At 32.3% G+C, this 23,488-nt stretch overlaps 1 protein-coding gene and 1 long non-coding RNA gene across 7 annotated transcripts in view; one reads left to right on the top strand and one right to left on the bottom strand.

Annotated features, from left to right (window-relative positions):
• The window catches only part of LOC147064641 (uncharacterized), a 144,540-nt gene that overhangs the window by 11,938 nt on the left and 109,114 nt on the right, over positions 1–23,488 (bottom strand). The window lies entirely within an intron of this gene.
• Positions 1–23,488, top strand: part of baz (par-3 family cell polarity regulator) — a 143,879-nt gene that overhangs the window by 70,541 nt on the left and 49,850 nt on the right. For 3 of the 6 annotated variants that reach the window (XM_085957493.1, XM_085957490.1, XM_085957488.1), the window contains exon 1: positions 14,552–14,665. The exons of the other annotated variants lie outside the window; for them this stretch is intronic. The gene's annotated coding sequence lies outside the window, so the exon portion shown is untranslated. Of the gene's footprint in view, positions 1–14,551; positions 14,666–23,488 lie in introns of those variants that run through there. 6 annotated transcript variants of the gene reach the window in all.

Here is a 23,488-nt window from a genome sequence, read left to right as displayed (position 1 = left end):
CCGCCTGTTATGCAATGTATAAGTAACAATACGTCATTATTTGCGGTCACAACCAATCAACTGCGGGTTTATATTTGGAGTCAAGGAAAAGTGAAATGGGTACCTCATTCAAAACAACGTGGTTGCGCCGTTTAACGTGAATAGATGAATCTGGATCAAAAGATTTTCTAATATTAGATATAAATATGCCCTTAAAACTCATACAGTGCTGATGACACGGCTGCAGTGTCGGCATTAGTTGGCCATTAGATACAATTAGCATGTTATTTAAATGTGGTAATTAAAAATGTAAATAATATTTTTATCAGTAAGATTCAATTGGTTTTCTTTGAGAAAGAATAAAATTATGTCAACGCGCGTCAAAATTAGATAAACAAACACGTAACTCCTCCATCTACTTACTATCTGTAATAGTTCCCGATTTTTTTAAATTACATTTCCATGAGAGCTGCCGAACCTAATTAACAAAGATATGACTATATCCTAACAGCCAAAGAGATCTAATAATCGTAGTAGCGAATAGAGAATATTGGTTGAATTTTCAAATGTGCACCGTCGTTTTTTGTGAAAGGATTTTTGACCAACTCGTATATTTTATCATCAAGTGACGAAAAATATGCTGAGAAATTTTCAATTGTCTTCTGCACTTCCAACAAGATTTGTTTGCGGAAACGTCTACGGCTGGGACGTAATCGAGCTGTGTTTTAAGTGTTCTGGTCCACAGTTCTACATAAATTGTCGGCGACCATTTTCAATTTGCTGAAATGATATTTTCCTTCTTTCGCGGCTGATAAACTGATAGACTGACGAGTTTTATGATTTTATTAATGGTTTAAGATGATAGATTTGATTGAATCAATTCTTATTATTTAGATACTTTGGCTATAGACCAGCGGGGGGTAAACTGCGGCCCGCCGGGTATTTTTTTGCGGCCCGCCATCATGAATTTTGTACGATTACGAATAACTTTTTTATATATTTTAAAAAAAAATATTGACAATAGATTAAAATTTGAAGAATTTGTTGTTTCGTAAATGTATTATCTCAGTACGTCTTCCTTGTGTCTCGTCTCACACTATGTAACTATTTTCTACGTTGAACATCGATTTCAATTTGATCTGCAGTGTGACACTGATTTAAGAGAATTGCATCGTCGTGAAGAAATCTCCAAATTTTACAATGCCCTTAATTCAGACAAATTCGACCGACTTAAAGATTATGCAAGAAAAATGTTCGTTATTTTTGGATCAACCTATATATGTGAACAAAAATTTTCGATCATGAACCTCAATAAAAATTCTTTACGATCAAATATCTCCGATGCCCATTTACAAGCAGTTTTGAGAATATCATCTACAAAATTAACACCTGAATTTAAAAAGATGTTAAAAAATGTACAACAGTTTCATTCTTCTCATTAATTTTTTTGTAATGTTTATTTTTCGTGATAATAAATAGTGTATATCTAAAAATGGTATTTTACTTGCGGCCTGCCGCTCATTTTGAATTCTTGAATTTGGCCCTCCATCCAAAAAGTTTGCTCCTCCCTGCTATAGACACTTGCGACGTGAAGTTAATAATTATTGCATTTTATTGAAAGTTCTATTCTGTTGTGGTAAATATCAGTATACGTTTAAAAAATCAACACAGTAATCGATTGCTTCATTAACCTTGCCCTTAATACTATCAAGACGGCCTTCCGACAATCATTTCTGTAAATCGGTAAAAAATATAATAATTATAATTTTAACCACAGACCAAGAAAAACATCGACTGTGCCTCTAACAGGCTGAAGTCACTTTAATGTTTATAATAATTATCTATTCTTTCGTTAACCTTTTTGTCTTTATTTAATTACCTGTTAAAATTGTCGGTATTTTGTAAGTTGCTGTATTATCGTCTTGTCTCCACTGTGGCGTAGTTGGTGCAGCGCACTGGGATTGCAGCCTGTTTATTCAACCTGTATTTGATCCAGATTTAGGATACAATAATTGGTTGGACGACTGTGTAACAACAATATTATTCCTCGTAAAATTTGTTATTTTAACCGCTTATCTGTGGAACTGTAAATAGTACCGAATTAACTTTTTATGTTACTTACGGTTCAGTATAAAAATCAAATCAATTAAAATCACGTATGTAACTAAATACATCAATCGTTTTGGCAATGTGAAGTTAGTGAAAAGAATTCTAAACCTAAGTTAGAGGTTTTCAGATGCTTTCGGAGAATGTGTTTTCAAGTTTCTAGAGATTATGTAAATTCAAATTCGAACACAAGAACGAATTGTCGGTTTCTTATATTTATTGAGTTTTCCCTCAGTGTAAAAAGAAATGTTTGGATGACACATGCATCATATACATTTATATTTTTATTAAACACAATCGCATAATCTGTTATAAAATACCGACTACCCATTATATACCCATAGTTATTTACAAAATGTATGTTTTGGGAAATATGTACGTGGGACGAACGTAGCGATTAGATTTACGTATTATGAATATGAAGGCAGCAAGACATCTATCGATATCAAGACGTCATATCATTTTATTTGATTGAAATAAACTTGATTTTTATATGTCATTGCGGAATACCGGGTATAATTTTAGTGTTTTCTGTAACATAATAGTAACTTATAAATCCCACGTGTATCTATTACATTATCATATTTTTTGATGGTGACACGAGAAAGTATTTGACATAGCCACAAGCTTGCTACAAGGCAATATTTTTTTATCTGTTAGTGTATCAGACTATTAGTTTCAATGTCGGTTACCTCCATATTCCGCCATTTTGAGATAGTCATTAAAATTTATGAAAAAATCATGTTTAATGTTAGTTGAAGAATATAAAACAATGGTGGCTGATGAACATAATCAACATTCGGTTTAATATTATTTTACTAACAAACTGAGCTGGAATTCGATAGTTTATGAATATACATTCGATGGAAATGCACGTAGAGAACCAGAATCAAGAGAAATATCAAAAATACATTAATTGAGGTAGTCGACTTTGAAACCAATAGTATCTTCTATGTAATCTAAGCAGTTTCATCATTATCACAATGCGTCATATATTTAAACCTTTTTTGGCATGCATTCATCATGGCAAGTCTCTGCATCTCATCCTGTATGTATGTATTTCGGATCTTTTGTATTGACTCGTCATCAATGGCATTCAAATCGAGCGGGTCAATAAATACGTTTATTTTCTATATCGTAAATTTGGTATTGTATTATTTATTAGAAGCAAGAGAATGCCTTACCTGACCGGAGCAATTCTGGCGTCAATGTATGCGTAAAGAACCTCAAGACTCAAAAACTCAATTATAATTTTTGAACTTTTTTAATAGATATTTTATTTTTTTCCCCATGAAAAACTGCTCGGGGCACGTCAGACAGTCTAAATATAATATTTGGGAAATTTTGGCACGCGTACGTAAAAAGGTTCGTGAACCCTGATCTATACTGTCCAAAAAAACTGAATATAAAATTAATGTATAATGGTATAAGTCGACAGAGAAAATACATTGGAAAAAATTCTGAAGGCACCAAAGTTATTCTGCTGAGCCAAAATAATTGTATATTATGCTGCTATAATGCATTTGAGATTCTTTGAAACAGCTTGTTTACCTTGCCTGCTCCACATGTAATATTGTTTGATAAGACATATTTTTTAGATCTTACTAAGCTCGGAAAAGGGCTGAATGAAAATTTATCATACGTAAACGGAGAAAATACATTTAAAAAACTCTCAGGGCACCCAGGTGTTGTTCTAATAGGTTTCTAAATTTGTAGCGATCAATAAATAACACTTCGAGAATAAATAATTGTCATATAAAGATAGTTTGTATGTAAGTGACAGGAGATGGAATAGGTATTCGTTTGTTTTTCTTTTTTTTTTTTAATCTAATATATAAAAAATAATATTTGTTTGTGGGTTTGTTTGTTTGTTTGTTCGTTTTGAATGCACTGCCATACCGTTCATCCGATTGCGATAAAACTTTGTCAACTTATTGCTTGCACTTTCGCGAAGAGTATAGGCTATACTAATATATAAAAATGAATGTCTGTCTGTCTGTATGTCTGTCTGTCTGTGTGTCTGTCCCGTATGCGTTCCTATACCATTCATCCGATTGCGATGAAATTTTGGTAAGTGGTTGTATGCATACCCATGAAGGTTTCTGAATTAAAAAAATCATCATCTTCTTCTTCTTCATTCTATTTTCTTTTATTCGTATGGTTCCTATACCATTCATCCGATTGCGATGAAATTTTGGTGAGTGGTTGTATGCACACCCATGAAGGTTTCTAACTTAGAAAAATCATTATTTTCTTCTTCTTCTTCATTCTATCTTCTTTTATTCGTATTGTTCCTATACCATTCATTCGATTGCGATGAAACTTTCATCGGTTGTTGTGGTAACACCCGTAAAGGTTTCTGAATTAGTACAACCATCTTCTTCTTTTTCTCCATTCTATCTTCTTTTATTCGTATGGTTCCTATATCATTCATCCGATTGCTATGAAACCTTCATAAGTTGTTGTGGTAACACCCGTAAAGGTTTCTGAATTAGTACAACCATCTTCTTCTTCTTCTTCATTATATCTTCTTTTATTCGTATGGTCCCTATATCATTCATCCGATTCCGATCGTCAGTGGTTGTGCCAACACCCGCGAAGGTTTCTGAATTTGTACAACCATCTTCTTCTTCTTCTTTATTATATATGTATTCTTTTATTCGTATGGTTCCTATATCATTCATCCGATTGCGATGAAACCTTCATCAGTTTTTGTGGTAACACCCGTAAAGGTTTCTGAATTAGTACAACCATCTTCTTCTTCTTCTTCTTCTTCTTCATTATTTCTTCTTTTATTCGTATGGTCCCTATATCATTCATCCGATTGCGATGAAACTTTCGTCAGTGGTTGTGCCAACACCCGCAAAGGTTTATGAATTTGTACAAACATTTTCTTCGTCTTCTTCATTATATCTTCTTTTATTCGTATGGTTCCTATACCATTCATCCGATTGCGATGAAACCTTCGTCAGTTGTTGTGATAACACCCGCAAAGGTTTCTGAATTAGTACGACCATCTTCTTCTTCTATTCTATATTCTTCTATTTGTATGAGTTCCTATTCCATTCATCCGATTGCGATGAAACCTTTATCAGTTTTTGTGGTAACACCCGTAAAGGTTTCTGAATTAGTACAACCATCTTCTTCTTCTTCTTCATTATTTCTTCTTTTATTCGTATGGTCCCTATATCATCCATCCGATTGCGATGAAACTTTCGTCAGTAATTGTGCCAACACCCGCGAAGGTTTCTCAATTAGTACAACCATCTTCTTATATTCTATCTTCTTCTATTCGTATGCGTTCCTATACCATTCATCTGATTGCAATGAAATTTTGATCAAGTGTTGTGCTCACGCCCGCAAAGGTTAATGAATTGATAAAACTATTTTCTTCATCTTTTTCTTCAATTCTATCTTCTTCTATTCGTGTGCGTTCTTATACTATTCATCCGATTGCGATGACATTTTGACCAGTTGTTGTGCGCACGCCCGCAAAGGTTTTTGAATTAGTACAATTATCTTCTTCTTCTTCTATTCGTATGCGTTCCTATACCATTCATCCGATTGCAATGAAATTTTGATCAAGTATTGTGCTCACGCCCGCCAAGGTTTCTGAATTGAGGCAACCATTTCTTCTTCTTTTTCATCTATTCTATCTTCTTCTATTCGTATGCGTTCTTATACCATTCATCTGATTGCGATGAAATTTTTGTAAGTTGTTGTGCGCACACCTGCAAAGGTTTCTAAATTAGTATTATATAAAATACAAAGTTCGTTTAATCCAATTTTGGTTTGTTAGTGCATATTAATAACATTAATAACGTTTACGTATTTTGGATTCGATTTTAATTTAGTGTTCTTTTGTTTGACCTTTACTCCTATTAGAATTATTTTCATATTGATATATTGTATTACACAGATATTTTAATATTAAAAAAATAATTACCTCTTATTATTTTTTAAATATCTAAGATAAATATAACCACGAAGCGACCCTGTGCGAAGCCGGGTATTTCAGCTAGTATTGTATAAAATGAGTGGATATCAGAATACCGCGTTTTGAATTTGGAATTGTATATTGGAAAATGCCCCCTACGAATTTAATGTAATAGAATTAGACGATACGATAATGTTTTGGAAGTCATCTCGCTGACATGGAATTTAAGTCGATATTGAATTTGAATATTTTTAAGTTAATTTCATCTTCTGCTGTACATTCACTTTTTGGTATTAGAATTAGATTGTAGTCTGTGTAATAAATAGTTGTATGATGTAAGTCAGAAATTATCTCATTGCATTTCTCTAATCTTATTATGCAACGTTGTCTTCCTGAAATACAATCTTTTCCCACGAAACTTTTTGCATGTACCCAGTCTATGTGAATTTAATTACTTGTCTATTAATTTTTAGTATGTGTTTCTGTCTTAAATGTTTTTAGATATTTCTAGACATTATACTACCATCTTCTGCGTGTCTTACCTATTTATATTAAATTTAGTCCTTATATAAATTATTGTATTCTACTCTCCAATATAACTGAATTTAACATGAACAAAGATTCCATCGACTTTATTTATGTATACGTCACTTGGATCGAGCGCACTTCACTGTTTATAGTTTACATAATATTTATCTTGTATACCTAGTAGGTATACGTTTTGAATAAAGCGTTTCGTCTGCCTGATCTCAAACGTGGTTTGATTCTCGACATAGGCTACAAAGTGTACGTAAAATACTAAATTATTGTCTTCGGTCGGAACCAATTTATTGATTGCTCTGGTTATTGGCTGATTATAGTGAGTGATATTGGCAACTGAAAGCGGACTGCATCGACAATACTGACTCTTCGCGTTTACTGCGAGACCATTCGATTCTACTGTTTTTTTGGAATCGAGTCGGTATTTCCAAGCTTTTTAATATGTAACAAGTATCTACATTCTACATATGCAACCCAAGTCTGCAGGTAGTAAGTAAGACATGATCCGAGCATAGAAAATGCATTGAGATATTCAAGTGTAGGTATACCAACTTGTAATTTAATTTATACGGTCATTCACATCGTAACAATATCACTCTATAATCTGCACATTTGTCGTCAGTGTAGGATACCATAATATATTATGCATAATCTTATAGTGGTGACCATACATCCTTCAGTATAGAGGACATTCCTTTATTTTAGTTATGACATTGTCTTTTAGATTTATTTTCCAAAATCCACTTTTGCCATTTAAATATTGATTCCGTTTAGACTTAAATGGTGCACAGAATTCACAGTGGCGACAAACTGTATAAATACAACGTACTTATGTGATTACAAATATTTGCAAATTCCACATCTTTTCAGCGATTGTTTTTACATATATTTTAAAGTGTTGATGAAAGTATTTTACTTGTGTAGAACACACATAGCATTTAATTTGATTTCTAGAGTTTTGGTTGTATGGTTAGATTTAAATGCCTTTTCATATGGTTATTTCATGTGTTTTAGGATTTTAAGTTCAATGTTTTACTCGCGTATAAAAGAAGTTCGCATGTAAGTAAATAGTATTCAACATTACCCATCTCATATTTAATTTATTTTAAAGTTGTCGTAAAACCTTCTGGTTGTATCTGCAAATATTATATCGAATTTAAATGTCTTTAAAATAATATTACACCCACATCGAATGCTTATGGAAAACAAGCGGGACAGTCTAATTTAAACACAAGGAAGTAAATCTCATTTGTTACTAATTATAGTCCAAAATAATCGAAATATCCACACATCTGATTAATATGGGTATATAGAATGCGAAAAGCTTAACTTGATGTGCGGCAGCTTGGTGTTCTAAAATTCCCTCTCACGCTTACCTATTCGATTCACTCACCATAAAACCATTATTTTAACGTTTCTTATTTATGTGTAGGTATGTCATGCAAAAAGTTTTGAAAAGTTCTTATACTTAAGTCGTATTGAGAAGAAGAAAAACAACAAAAATAGCTTATTCAGCCCATAAACAACGTTGGTGAAAGAATCGCGCGATGACAGACAAACCATTTGACATTTCAATGTTGCTATGACAAAACTAAAAATAAAAAATAATCCAAATCAATGGGGAAAATTGCCGTTTATCATTGTATTTTATATTAATTCTGTTATTACTGGGAATGGTTATCGAATACTGGCAATATTATCGATAACAACACGTACGCCGCCGCCAAACCTCAAAAAACTAGTCTCTTTCTAGAAATTAATTTCTATTTTATGAACTATATTAATTTAATCTGGAAACATGCTTATGCTCTCCCCTGTTCGTAATCGTTCGTATGTCGCTCGCGCTAAACAAATTTTCTTCTAATGAACCTTTTTGTTCTATTTTTTCTAAAAAATAATGTCACCCTTATTATATTAAACTCTTCTATATGAATGTTTGTTATTCGAGTTGGCAACAGTTCATTATTTATTCTTTTACTGGTTATCGATTAAAGTTGATGAGTGCATAATTTTCTTCATCAATATTATTTATTGCTAAATCAATCACTTTCATAAAACTGCTTACTTTAAATGCTGCAGATTAATTCAATGCACGACTCTCGGCTTGCATTACCATTTCCGATGTTTATTTATGCAAAGTAAGCGTTTAATAATCACAATATTATTATTATTAGTACACATAGTAAATACTAAGTTAATTAAAAAAATATAGTTTGCTGAAATATTAAATTATATTATGTAACACAAGAATTATACAATTAGTTATCTATATACCTAATTAAAAATTAGGCATGTCGGTAATCACCTATTGTCTTATATATATATATATATATAACAATATTAATATATTCTTACAATTTTACCGAATACCCTTATTTTCTGTGTTATATAATGTATTATACTTAATTGTTGTCACGGTGTGTTTTGTTATCTTATTTATTTTTTTCGATATGAAACAATTACAAGTTTTTCAAACAGTTTACCATATTATTATTGCATTCGAAGAAATACCAGTAACTAGCACTAATATCGATATTCACAGTTTTGTGCCGCGGCCTTGATAGTCTGCCGATTTATTCACAACTCGATGAGGATCGCGATAACCATTGACTCACTAGCATTCTTCACTTGATAATTTATTCGGGCAGGCAACTTTGTATCCCGTTGTCCATCTACTCTATCGTTGACGATCAGCCTAGACATATAAATCACTGCATGAAATCAATCTAAAAAACGAAGTATACCTACGTGTCCTTGCATATATATAATATAATTGCTTACAGGTGTAACGTATACACACTTAGGTACCTACGTCTCTTTTTTGCGTTCGTGATTCAAACACAAATATTTAAATTTCCTACCTTTGATCGGCAGGCAACCATTTTATTATTCTGTTATGGCACTTCCGATGATGTTCCGAAATTATGGAGATATGTGTGTAGGAAGTCGCCATATCTAGACGTCTTATTATTAAACAATACCCGATGCTTGCCATGTTGATTCCCGGCTATGTGTCAACATTAACGGGTGTTTGCGGATTTATAAGATTATTTAAACTGTAAGGATTTTAATGAAACATCTTACCCTCCCTCCATATGTCATGCGTTCTATAAATTTACTTGACTGAACTGTCATAATACTCATAATAATTATGTCCTGGTGAATCAATATGTGATTTAACCTGTTTTTAGTTTTTTACAGTTCACAGTATTTATATTAGATTGACAGTATTTCCCCAATTAGATTCTAGAGAAGTCGAAGATACTTGCTTATTCATTCCTATACGTTGTGATTTCTCAATTATCTCTTTTTGGCCTTTTTTAGTTGTCAATTACAAAATTTCAGAACCAGATTCGAGAGCATCTGGATGTAGAAAAATCCTGATTAATCGGAAGATAAATGTAACCCACAGTTTTTAAGTGACAAACTTTTTAAGTCTTTAAGGGATAAAAGGGAGTCTGACAAAATTCACATTACATTGATCCATAATGCCCCAACGTGTAACCGCAAACTCGTAAAAACATGTTTTTATAATATAACCTCGGTGGGTCACAAGTTTTGAACTTTTCTGGATGAAAATTTAAGTGGTCAATTTTCAATCACTACAATATTCTTATCTAGACTCATGGGGTTGAGAATCTTAGCAAATATATGCCCATGTAATTCGCTTTGGAGCGGAAGTAATGATTTACCTTTGTATATTATACAGACTTATAATGGTAGCACCATAAGTTCGTCTGGAAAATGAGATAAACTTAGGTATCTAATAGGTGCAATTTGAACATTCCAACTCGATTTTTATTCGTTTTTACATCGCTTTAATACGGCTACAACAATAATCATTATGCATTGATTTTAATCATGCCTAAATTGCCAATAATCATAGAGATCGACGCAAATCCTACTTGACGTGCGCGAGGTACGCTAACAACACACTCATAGAATTTGGACTGTAACTAGAGGGAGTTTTGTAATCTTTTTCTATTGCAACACTAATTGGATTTCTTAAAATTTTTAGTGTGGTTGAATTGGTAGCCATAGATATTTTAAGTGTATGTATTTTAAATAGGTATTTATTGTTTATAACCGCTATTTCTGACGGCCTGTTTTGACGTGTTTCGTTATTGTGTATTGTGTACCCGCATTTTTTTGTGATAGCTCGTCTAAATATTATACATACTGCTGGTTCGGTATATTTAACTGCCTATAATTTACGCGGTCTGTCTTCTATAACTAGATTTATATTATTATGTGAATGCTTTGGTTTCGGTACAAATCGATCATGTTTCAATGGACGCAATTCATACTATGTCGTAATTAATAAAACAATATCATCTTACCTTCTGTCTTACCTAATAATATGTGGGCTGAGTGAATTTAAAATTGTGTAGATATGTTTACGGTTTTTGACAGATGCGTTCAATAAACGTATTTGCTGTAAATGAATCTGTAATTGAGTTTCAGCTTCACTTTCGTATATGTATTTACGATCTGTCTTCAGAAGAAATGTTTCTTTAACGTCTTTGGTTTTTCGGCTGTCACTGTGTGTTCTACATCTCTCTTTTCCCGACTTGTTGGGGTCGTTGCAGACGCCAGTCGTTGATCGTACCATCTTCAAATATTGTATGAAGGAAGATACACTATGTATTAGGATCATCATGATTCACCATAAACTATATCGTATAGATTTTCAGTTGTATCTTATCAACATGCCAGTCATAAATAATTAAGTTCCGTTAGTTGGCTAAAGACTTAAGACTTAAGATTAATAGTAGTCTTGAATTGTTTTATGCAAAGTAAATTTAAGAGACTTTCAGTAAATGACACCAGCCAGTGACTATCGTGATAATGCTTGTGCGTATAGTAAAGTTCGGTATTTTTTATTGTATGCAATTTGTAAAATGATGATTTTCAGGAATGCAGATTTTTTCAGTCAAGGTCATCAATCGTAATGATTTTTTTGTGTATCGTTCTTCTTAATTATTAATGTTGGTTATTATTGTTATTAATGTTATCTGTCTACTGTTATTCGTACCACTATATCTGTGTTAGCTATAGAAATAGAGATTACTCATAGTCCCTTTTGGTGCACACCTCAAATACGCATTCAACTCGTACATAGTAAGTATACCAGTGTCGGTCAAAATTTAGTGGTAAATCGCGACTAAAATTCAGTAAAACCTACTTTGTACATTTATTATCAATCGTCAGTTATTATAAACGTCTTGTTACAGGTATCTATAAAAAGGTATTAATATAATATAATGGCAGTATGTAAACTATGATACAATTATTACCACCAAGCATTGGGTTCTAATTACTATACGATAATATTTAAACTGGTTATGTTTCGTTATAGCTTTGATCAGCCCAGTTAATTACATACATAATATTATACTCTCTAAGTTTTGATAATGGTGCTGTTACTAAAAAGCTATTGAAAAAAAATCAAAATTTGTGGAATTGAATATTTTATTTATTTATTATGTATTATCGTATTGTAAAATGGAATTGTATCAAGTACTTGAATGCGGATTAAATTAATACTATTATAGTGTCATCATTGACGTCTCATGAAGGGAGTGCAATGCAATTTAGTATATTATTATTATATAATTAGGATTATGGGATTAAACTCGACTACGAAATCAACTTGTTTAATTGATTTTTTTAAAACGATTATTTATTCACACATTACAGCGATTTAATCGATTGAAATAAATCGTCTTTTCCTATTAATATCTTTGGGGTTTTCTATGGAGATTATAAGAGTTAAAAATTACCATAATCTTTTTATAAACCATCTTTCGCCGTTTTAACTATTATATTAGACGGGTAGGTAAAGGTGTTTTGGAAAAAAATCAAAAAATATTCTAAATGTAAAGGTTTTTTTATGACAAAGTCTATGATAATTATTTAAAGAAATATTTTTTCTTGTTAATTGATCGAAACTAAGTATTCCAAGAACATTCCATCACAATACTATCCCTCAATTGAATCGATCCGTATATTGGATTGCATTTCTGACTAGCTGACTATACTCGATTCCGGGAACAATTAGTGAAGAATGACAGTGATCCAGCTGCAAGTGCATCCCAATATAACACTGTGATTAACGTTCAATATTGAACACCCAGTAGATATTTATTGCCGATTGATCGCATAAAGAAGAGGGGAGGAGTTCGTCCATGCCGCCGGCCAGGCGTCCTAAAACAGTTTATTCTAAAAAAAATACATTATAATTATTGTAATATAGGTATATGAATATCCGGTGGGTGTGTTGCTGATATTATTATTTGATGAGTAGATAATACTCTAAAATGCTTCGTGGTTTATGTATTTGTAATAATATGTGCGTATATTTAACCGGTTTCGTATGGTACATATGGCCGATGAAAACTTTATATTAACTTTTATTTCGCAATTTATTTCATTCGCTTTATAGGGATAGATAACGCAGACTGCGGTACGGATTCAAAATGTCTTCAATTGTAATCAAGCAAAAACCGACACAGCCCTTATCAATTAAGTTGCATAGATCCATTTTTTTCCGCGCGCAGGAAGAACGTCGAGGTGATATTATGTTTATTGTATATGATGACTATCGCGGGCATTTCGTTAAATTCTTTTTTTTTTGTACGATTGGTGTTTTACTTGTAACCGTGTTGATAATGGCGTTACAGACGAAATAGCTATATAAAACATCATCAATTATATATGTGTTAATTTATAGTAACAATCCCCACTATAATGAAGCTTTGACACAAAACTTTGTAGAAAATGATATTGAAATTAAATGGTAATAATTTGAATGAAGTATGCATCGAAAATCTTCATTCATTGCGAACAAGTTACCGCATTGCATTCAATGGTAATCACTAATCAGTAACCAGCACTATCATCGTAATTCAGTGCCACGGCCTGAATATAGTCGGCCTTGACTTAGTAAATAAATGATACTCAATTAATAAATTGAAATGACATGTTTGTTTTTGCTTAAGTTTCAATACACATGGGTAAGAAGGTAAGGTTTAGTTAACGTTCTTCGAAAAAACATGAAATATTAAAGCACAGTTTGACTGGTACTTACTTACTTATATACTCAGTTAACTTTAAGCTGACAAAAATGTTATACAATTAAAATCTATTAGATTTTATAATCGTTTCCGGGTTGAATAAAGCCGCATTGCCTTCATCGTTGTTTGAACTTCGTTGTTAGCATGGGTTTCCTTTAAAGATTGGTAGTATAGATTAGGGACAAAAATAAATTACTGATATTTTAAGCCACACTGTTAATATAATTTTCTTCACGTTCAACAGAAAATAATATTAATAAAATAGATATGTGAAAGCCAGTGCAATAGACCAAGGTTGTGAAGCAGGATTTGCTTTATTACTTTACGGCTTTTAGGCCAACTTTAACACAAGTTTATGTTTATCCTATATTTAACCACATTCGAGATCCGTACCCCTTTATAACACACCCGGTGGGGTAAGCTGGTTTCCATTAATTTTGTGTTCATAAAAGTATGTATGATTGTAGTAACTTATCTATTAGACAGTCGCACGAGAGAGCCACCACGCGGGCTCATTACTATGCAGTGCTATGCGACTGTTCTGACGCAGAGAGACAGTGTGTATGTTACGCTGCATTACAGACAAACTGACAGACATATACATAAATATGTACACAATTATAATATAATTGACAGCTGTATCACGTTGAAGCTGCATTTATCTCCATAAGTTGTACTATAAATACGGCATTGTTTTGTTTTGTTAATCGTGATTGATCGATCTTTATTAATGTGTCATAGTGTTTACCATTAGCCGTTGTGTAGGCACTGACGGCGGACGATCGCTTGACCGCTTCCAAAGATTAATTTGGATAATTTTAATCTCAATGTCAAAATCACCGTCTCCCCGCTTGACTACGCCTGGGTAATGATTTTCCGGCACGGGTTGCCTCTTCAATGATGTTCGGCAAGCAGTCAGTGTCAGAACGCCACCGACTCGAACGAATCCGCGCCGAACGATTCGCCGTACATACGTCCAAGTCATTTTCTATTGCCGCTGTTCTATTGCAGTTGTTACCTTCCGAACGTATGGGGTCACCTTGTGTTATTTATTTTGCCTCGCTTTCAAAACAATATGCACATGTTTACGGATTTCTCACATAATCGACCGTTTAATGTACAATGTTCTTTTTTATAGTGAAAAGTGCGGGGACAATTTAAAAATAATATTTTCAAATATTTAGTTAGTTGCGTCTTACTGACTGCTTGATTTGGTTGTCTTTCAACATTATTTTTTGTTTAAATTAAAAACCGTTCTGTGTTCTAAACATTATCGATAACTACTGCTGTTAAAAATAATCATTATTCTTGTTTTAATCGAAGCACGTGATATGTAAATAAACTGTTTGGGTGAAGTGTTCATAATGATATCTCTCATGATAAACTAATAATACCTTGTTTACCTCATCATATCCTCATTTGACAATGTTAAAAAATACATAGATACATATTATGCATTGGTTGATATTACAGTTTTGTTTTGTCATGATGACTGTCATGAGTATTTTATCCTAATTATAATACAAACTGCGACATACTTAATAATATAAATATAAATTTAATTCGATGATAGTTTTTATTTCCTCGTATGGCGACAGGTTGCACATAACAGAAAAATAGAATCACCGTACTGAAAAAAATAGACATAATAGTTATAGAAAACCACATTGGTGAAACTTAATGTAAATGTTATTATGGCCTGTGGTATTTATTATCACTTAAGTTTATTATTGACACTGTATATTATTATTTATATTTAATCGATTTAAAAAAAAGTTTGTCCCGTTATAAGTGGAATTGTTTTGAGTTTCTGAAGATGACCTATTTAGTACCTATTATAAAAATCGTTATAAAGGCATACATACTTCAGCCTGTGGCCAAAAACATTTATAATTATTACTGTTCGAACATAACTTCATATTCAATCTGACTGCTTAACACAATCACTGCTGATCTGTTAATTAATATTTAATTACCACATTTAAATATCATGTTAATTATATATAATGGCCAACTACTGCAAACGCGCCAGTCGCGTTGTTAGCACTAAATGAGTTAAGTGGGTACTTTCCTATAAATTATTATATTATTATAATACGTAATGTGGAAGTATTTAATGGATTCAAAACAAAGATTTTTTGACACTTATTCTAATGGTATTTGAGTTGTTCATGTAGACAGCTCTGTTTCTGGGTGTGAACATAATATCTTCAGAACGACACTAAGATTTTATATTTAATTTAAAAAAATGAACGTGTTTCGTTGACATGGTAAACAACTAATACGTGTCGTAAAATATTTTTTATGGGTGGTCAATATTAAGATATGTAGACATTAATTAATAATATAAATTATTATGAATTACCAGCATAGCGTATAGGTAAATCATTAGACAGTATCACCATTGGGTACGGCAAAAGCGGCCTGCGGTTTTAGTAGTACGTATTGTTTGCTAGCATTGAAACAGCAATTATTGTAGCAAACAATTACAATAAACCCGTGAATCGCATAGGTATAATACAACTGTTGGATAATTTACCCACAAACACTGAATCTCTTAAAATAACTAGAAATAAGTAATTTCAATTAGTTGACGCCATATATTATTATGATTTATTATGCATCTACAGTAAATTGTGAATGTGTCATTATTGTGATGTTCGTCATCAGATCCATTGATTTAATATCCGTTTGATGTATTTAATTACATAATTAAAAGTAATCAAAACCATTATATTGCGTTGCAGTGAAAAAAATCAGTGAAATCATTGCATATCCAACAGGGAAACACTTGTGAAGTGAAACAGAATTCTACAAATGCGTGTATTTTCTAAATGAAAATTTTACACACCGATGAATCGATATGTTGCTCGGCGTTGCTTTTCTTTGTAATGTGAAACCGTTCTCAGTTTTCTGCTCCGTTGTCGTTTTTTGTAAATGCCTGTGAATATAATATATGATATATGTATCTTAAACAATTCAGATGTATTGAAAATGTGAAATTAGAACTAATTGTTGTTATTCTGTCACACTATCCTTCCGTCAAAATCGATAGTACCTAAACAAAAACAGTTGTACCTAGGCATCTGATTATCTAATATATTATGATAATTCCTACGTATGGGCATACAACAATGCTCTTTAGTCTTTATAGCATTGAATAATGTTTCTTTACAGGTGCTACGTGTAAACTTTGTAATCCGCCTAAACAAATGCGATTATGCCTGATAAGAAAGTAAACATGTAAGTATTTATTATCGACTTACATATATTATTATTATATTTGTTATTTTTAAAGTTGCGTTTCTTTTCATCGAACATGTTTTCTAAGATTATTGTCCATGTGTGAGTTAATAATCTGTATTTTTGTAGTATGTTAAGTAGTATGTTTTTAAAAGCAGGATTTTTGAAAATAGAATGTAAGTTCAAATGATAATTTCTTAAGAGCTGCTATCAATTTTGAATATGGAATACCGATATTGTGCATATTTTGCAATAATTTGCGCAGTTTATTAGCGAAGTTGATGTCACGTCGTTAAAATAGATTCTATTTGGCTTCATTCGTTTGCCAGTCAGACAGATGATTAAATTTTGATTCCTAATTTGAAATAGCGCTTGTTGCAAGAAATCAATACAAACGTGACCTATTGTGATTGTGATTATATTTTAAAACCTGCCGCATATGCACTAATTTGTCGGGAACTATTGACCGATACAATACCATGCAGTTTTTACATGTGTGGTCCGCTCAAAAAGAGCAACCGTATGGCGAAGTTAGCCACTCTTTATCGAAATACAGTAAATGTAATTTATATAGTTTTTTATTCCTGATCTTAATGTTCTTGGAAAATTCATTTGGATTTTCCGTAGGTGCATGCTTGACGTAATGTTGTCAGTGTTTGAATTTTTTATTGGTGTGCGTGTGTTTGCAATGAAATCGTTTGACAATGGGATCGCGGTCCGTTCTGCCGGACTGCTTTTGGGCATAATGTTTTTTTGTTATCCATACAAAACGTGACCACTTTCGCGTTGTGTTTTTACAGCCATAGCCGACTTAGACCATCCATTGGTTATTGTAACCTACATCCTGCGGAAAATGTGTTGATTGTTGGATAATTAAAGAGTTTTATGGGACATACTTTGATATCAAATTCTTAAAGTAAATATATTCATCGCTTCTTTTTAAAACTAGTAGGCACCTAAGTATCTAACATTCTGTTAACTTAATTATTTAATTTGACGCTACACACAATTCTGGTACATGGCCGACAGTATAACCGTCCTCCAGGTATCTCTATTCCGAAATCTATCTCTTCAGTCATCACACTGTATGCGTCCCTCATGACGTTGCCGCCCATCTCCACCTGGGCCCATGATCTTACTGGATTATTATGATAAATGATAATTCATAAATAATTAAATGTGACATTTGTATTTTATTAGTCATCTCGAAATGGCGATGGATAAATGAAGTATTAAAATAATATTTTGTAGTTAATTAGAAAATTTATAATATAGGTAGTACGTACTACCAAAGCTCGTAGCTCCTTGCAACCAAAACTGAATGTATAATACATACAGGTGTTTTACAGGTGTCATATTTTCTTTTATGCATGGTCAACGATAAAGCGTGTCACAACTCACAATACATACAATTGAAACGAAATTTCTTCATTATCATTTATTTATAGCTTTACAACCCTCGGTGGGTCCTGGCCAGCGTTGCCAACTTACCGTTTTTCTTGCAAAATCTAACATTTTTCGATAGGCATCTAGCTTGCAAAAAACGCATCTGGCTTGTGGCGTTTTTATTAGCGTTTTTTGATACCTCAAGCAGCTTTAAATATACTAAAAATACGCTAGATATTTAGTTTATATAATTTCACGCATATCAATTTTCTGACCATCAGATAAGTAAGTACTTAATGAATGTAGATCGGTGCATGAGAAATAAAACAACATAATATAAATATAGTAGGTGTCAATTTCATTAAAATTCGTACCTATTGAATGTATACAGATAATAGGATAGAATGCGATTTTTTGTAAAATTTTAGATAAGTTTCTGGGAAAATATAGTGTAAAAATTTCCCGTAGGTATAGCCAATTATTAAATGAAATTTTTAATTTTTCTCGATTGGTCTAAAAAATATTGATTTCGTTTTTGGTAGAGAAAATTTCATTTTCACAAAATCTAGCGCTTTTAACTGCCAAATAGCTTGTTTTCGTACCCCGTCTGGCATGTTTTTGTCAACGACATTTGGCAACACTGGTCCTCGCCTCCTTGAACAACTTCCTCCAAAAGAAGTTGCGTACATAGTCCATCTCCTCTGGCATTACATGCACGTGGCACAAACCAGTGCATACTCTGCATTTTTATAATGTGTCACGTGATCTTTTCGCCCCCATAAAGTATGTACACCTCATTATACATTTACTTCCAAATACCACCTTCTTGCCATCAAAAACCCCCAAATAATCTATGGAGACATTACGTTTTTAAACCTTACCCATCGTCCCTATTAATATTGTCAGGGTTGCTACGATTTTCCATAGTTCGATAGCGATTATTATTAATCTATTTTATATTTTAGTCCATGCAATAAACGACCATGATAACATTCAACTATTTACTGAATGACATTGATCGTATGTAATTTTACAGTGTTACTAAATTGGTTTATCGCTGTACCTTCACAGTTTTCCTCAGGGCATCGCCCTTCTAATTCAAAAACGTGGACAGCAATCAGGCTTAGGCTGAACAAGCTAGGATAATAAATGATCAATATGTGCCGTGTTCACAGCTGATACTACGGTATTAGTAAAACTTGATAATCAATAGTAATTTTAAACTAGTCGGTTAGGTCAAATCGTTTAGCTTTACCCAGTTATCACCATCTATTGACCGTATGACATCAATCTGTAATGTATAGATTCTGTTTTATCGGGATGTTTTGGTATTGCCAATTTTTCGATGGGAGGGCGTACTAGTCGTTGCTGATTGTTATAATAATAAAGATATTCTGAATAATTATTACCACTGGACGTTTCGGTATCCTAAAATTACCTCATATTATTGGAATTCCATGCTTAAGGCAATACTTCTGCCTACCAGAGGCACCTAGCGGAAAAATATGAAGCTTGCAATTTGAGACATTTTTTTGATAATTTACAATTTAAACTATATTACTTAATTATTCAACATTTATCTGAAAACATTAAAAAGAAATATATTTTTTATTTTAAGTCAAAGATAAACTTAGGTTATAAAAAATGTTATAAAGTGTGAATTTGTTAAAGGATCCCATCTTATTATTACATACCTACATAAGAGATTTTTGACTGATTCAGTTTTAATATTTTTTATATTTATTTTAAAAACATCGATTTTTATTAAAATATAAATGTGTATAACTTGAAATCCTTTTTATTTACTTACCTATATCAAATCTTATTTAGGTATGGTCCCGATATTGGAACCACGCTATTGTGACGTACTTAGTATTATACCCGGTCTTTTCAATTGCCTACATTAAAATTCTAGTATAAAAATAAACATTTAGTAGCTAACCTTCATATTGTCAACACACAACACTTCAACAGATTCAATTACTTAACTGTCAAACCGGAATTTGCATCACAGCATCAGCCTACCTATATGTTTACATACATACATTGTATTTTTGTCATTACTGCGAATGTGAAGTTTTCCCGCGCAAATATTTACCGTTGTCAGTACATAACGGAATGAATAATTTATTTAGAATTATACGAATCGATATGTACTTGCATACGGACGAGGGGTCGAAGACCAAACCGATACAAGTAACATCCAACTAAAAAATAGATCAGTGAGTGTGTGCACGAAAAGAGATTCACGTGTATAATTAATTTCTGGATAAAGCTGTAGGTAGGAAGGTATCATAGCGACGTACCTATGTAATTCGAAAGGCCTTGTTGAGCACTACCGCATTTATAGAATCTCACAAAATAGCTATGTAGAATTTATAATTATAATCTCATATTTGAAGATATAAGAATAATTCTCACCTCACTGTATCTATAGTTAAGTATTTTTTAGTTTCAACAATTTATAAACGAATTTATCAAACTTGGTTGGACACTGATACTTTTTATGAATATTGGCATTAATTTGATAATTCAGAATGCTGCCTTTATGTCCAACTTGTGGACATGGTAACCATTTTGTAATATTTACAACAGATCTTGATCTTATTTTAAAATTAAGTTTTCATCTAGTTAAAGTTTGTTTTCTTTCCAAAATATTAATTAACCGTATAAAAAATACCTGGAAAAAAACCTGTAACAACCGAAAATCTAAGTCCACTCTGAAAAAATGTGAAAAACTCACCAAGGTTGACATGTATAATTTGCTTCTGTTAGCTTGAAGTGGATTTAGGCAATAGTATCTAACATCGATGCACCTGAATCGGTTGTCTTCTCGGCACCTTATTTACTCCGGCTGTAGATTATTATGTTATACTGGTAGATACTCGTTAAGGTACTGGTCGGCGTCAGAATTATAAGGCGAGTAGTCTCATTTGCGTGGTTGTTATCGAATGTTGGCTTCGTCGTTGTAATAATATATTCTATAACATAATATACCGCGAGTGAATCTTTAAACAACTTTTTACGGAACGTGTTTATTTAAGAAAACTGCGGAAATTTTAGTATGCTTTTCGGAAAATGGAAAATACCTTCAACGTATACGTAAAAGAAATTTTAACAGAATAAAATTCGTTCAAGTGGCTTTGTATTAAAATACCGCTTTTATTGCAAGCGGAACCGCTCGTGTTGTGTTGTCCCCAAAACAATACAATAATAAGTCATTAATCATTTTTGTTGCGTTTTGAATGATGCCTATCAATCAATGCAAAACTTAAAAAAATGACAGTGTGAAGGTTGTGCACCCAATGTATATGTAGTGATATTTTAATAATATAAAGCAAGTCAGTGAAACTGTATAGTTAAGTAGGTACCTACTTGGTACTTGGGTATCGAAACAAATAATTAATGAGTTAATTTCAAAATCAGTAACCACAAAGTGTCTGATTTAAAATATCGTTTTTTTCTTACATATTTACGTTATTCTATTTCATGTGAATTTTATGTTAGATCCGATTTCTACCGGTATTGAAAGCGAAACACCTTTCAAGGAAATCCTCTGATATTTTAAACCGAATTTGAGACGTTCTAAAAAAATAATCTGTGGCTCATTTTGACAGCTTCACATGTGAATTTAATTCAATTGTAGTGTCAAAAGTGTACAGAAAATACACTTGGCAACCAACTAACACCTCACTTCCTGTGCAAACATAATGAGTTGGTACTACTCAAACAATATTATTTAAAAAAAATGTTACACCGTTCAAAATGCAGGTACACCTTTATTTGTACGGCGATTGCTAAACAATGCCTCACTTTAAAAAGCAAAAATACATACCTATTTGTGAGGAACTGTTTTTTTAGAAAGAAGGAAACCAAATCATGGGAAGATTTCGGGGGGCCGAGAGATGTCTCAATTTATTAATTTATTCAAAACTAATTTATTTCATTTTAAACGTATGTGATATTAAATGAATTGCATACACTGTTTTACCGTTTCTAATTAGTACGTAGGTACCGATATTATTTATTGGTTTACATTTTACAACAATGACATAATTTAATGTTGCGTTTTTCAATTAAATCATAATATTAATTTTATTATCCTCGGATTCATAATTATTATTCAATTTCCTCTATACTTAATAGTTATTAGCATAATGTTGTTTTGCACGTATTGTTTCCGCCAATATTTCGATTGTATGAAAAATAACGTCTATGCCGAAATTGCATAATTATCGAATAAATTTTTGTTGATTGTTGTTGTTCATGATAAAATTAGCATCGTTTGTCTCTCCATTCCGATGGGTGATGATGACATTCCAACTATGAAAAAGCCAACGTTCAAAGCACATTGGATTGGTGTGATTGAATGTCTCTTGAGATAGTAATATATTAAAACTATCATCATACTAATCACATTATACAATATAGTCATTACAGAACGTAAAATGATTCAATTTTTCCAACATCACTAGTCAATTGCAAAATCCATTCGTAAACTTGCCGAACATACGGCCTTTTATAGCATTACTATATTATTTTTAAATTATTAATTTAGAGAGAAGGCTGAGAAAATAGAGAACATACAAATAATATAAGTAAGTATACCTTTCCTACAAAGTCTACAGCTCTTTCGGATTTAGGGACGTGTAATCCCGATGTACTATTTTTAAATTTTTGGAGCCATTTGTTGTTAGTTACATGGATTTTGTTATGCTTTGGGTAATATTTCTTACTCGATTTGTGAAAATATTGTTGGTATAATTTAATAATCCTATCACTAGTTTGAATTGTTTCGAGACCCCTTTTAAATTTTCTGTCGAGTCGACTGCATCATCCGTGTTAAAGAATACCGTTGCCTCTCGAAGATACCTCACATTCTTCATTTTAGATCTTTACACAATATGTTGGGCCCTCAGTGGACACGGTAAGGGTGTCGACATGGATGCAACTTTGCTATATTTACTTTACGCTCGTTACAATGTATATTGTATAATATGTATATGACAATATTTAAGTGGAATAGGACAACGACGGTGTAAAGACATGAACGCGGAATTTCAATATGCACCCACAATGTTATTGCACAATAGGTAGAAATTTTTTTTGGCTGCATTCATCTGTACTACGAAATAATGAAATTTTTATAACTAACATCTCTGCGAGCGGGGCAGTTTTTTATATAAAGAAATGTGCTAAACTTTATTGATATTGATTTTCA

Source organism: Rhyacophila brunnea, unplaced genomic scaffold, assembly GCF_057557595.1.
Source record: "Rhyacophila brunnea isolate RB1 unplaced genomic scaffold, BYU_Rbru_1.0 scaffold_7, whole genome shotgun sequence".
Classification (NCBI taxonomy): domain Eukaryota; kingdom Metazoa; phylum Arthropoda; class Insecta; order Trichoptera; family Rhyacophilidae; genus Rhyacophila; species Rhyacophila brunnea.
Note: the sequence above shows the minus strand (reverse complement) of the source record. Positions and strands in the feature narration are given on the sequence as shown.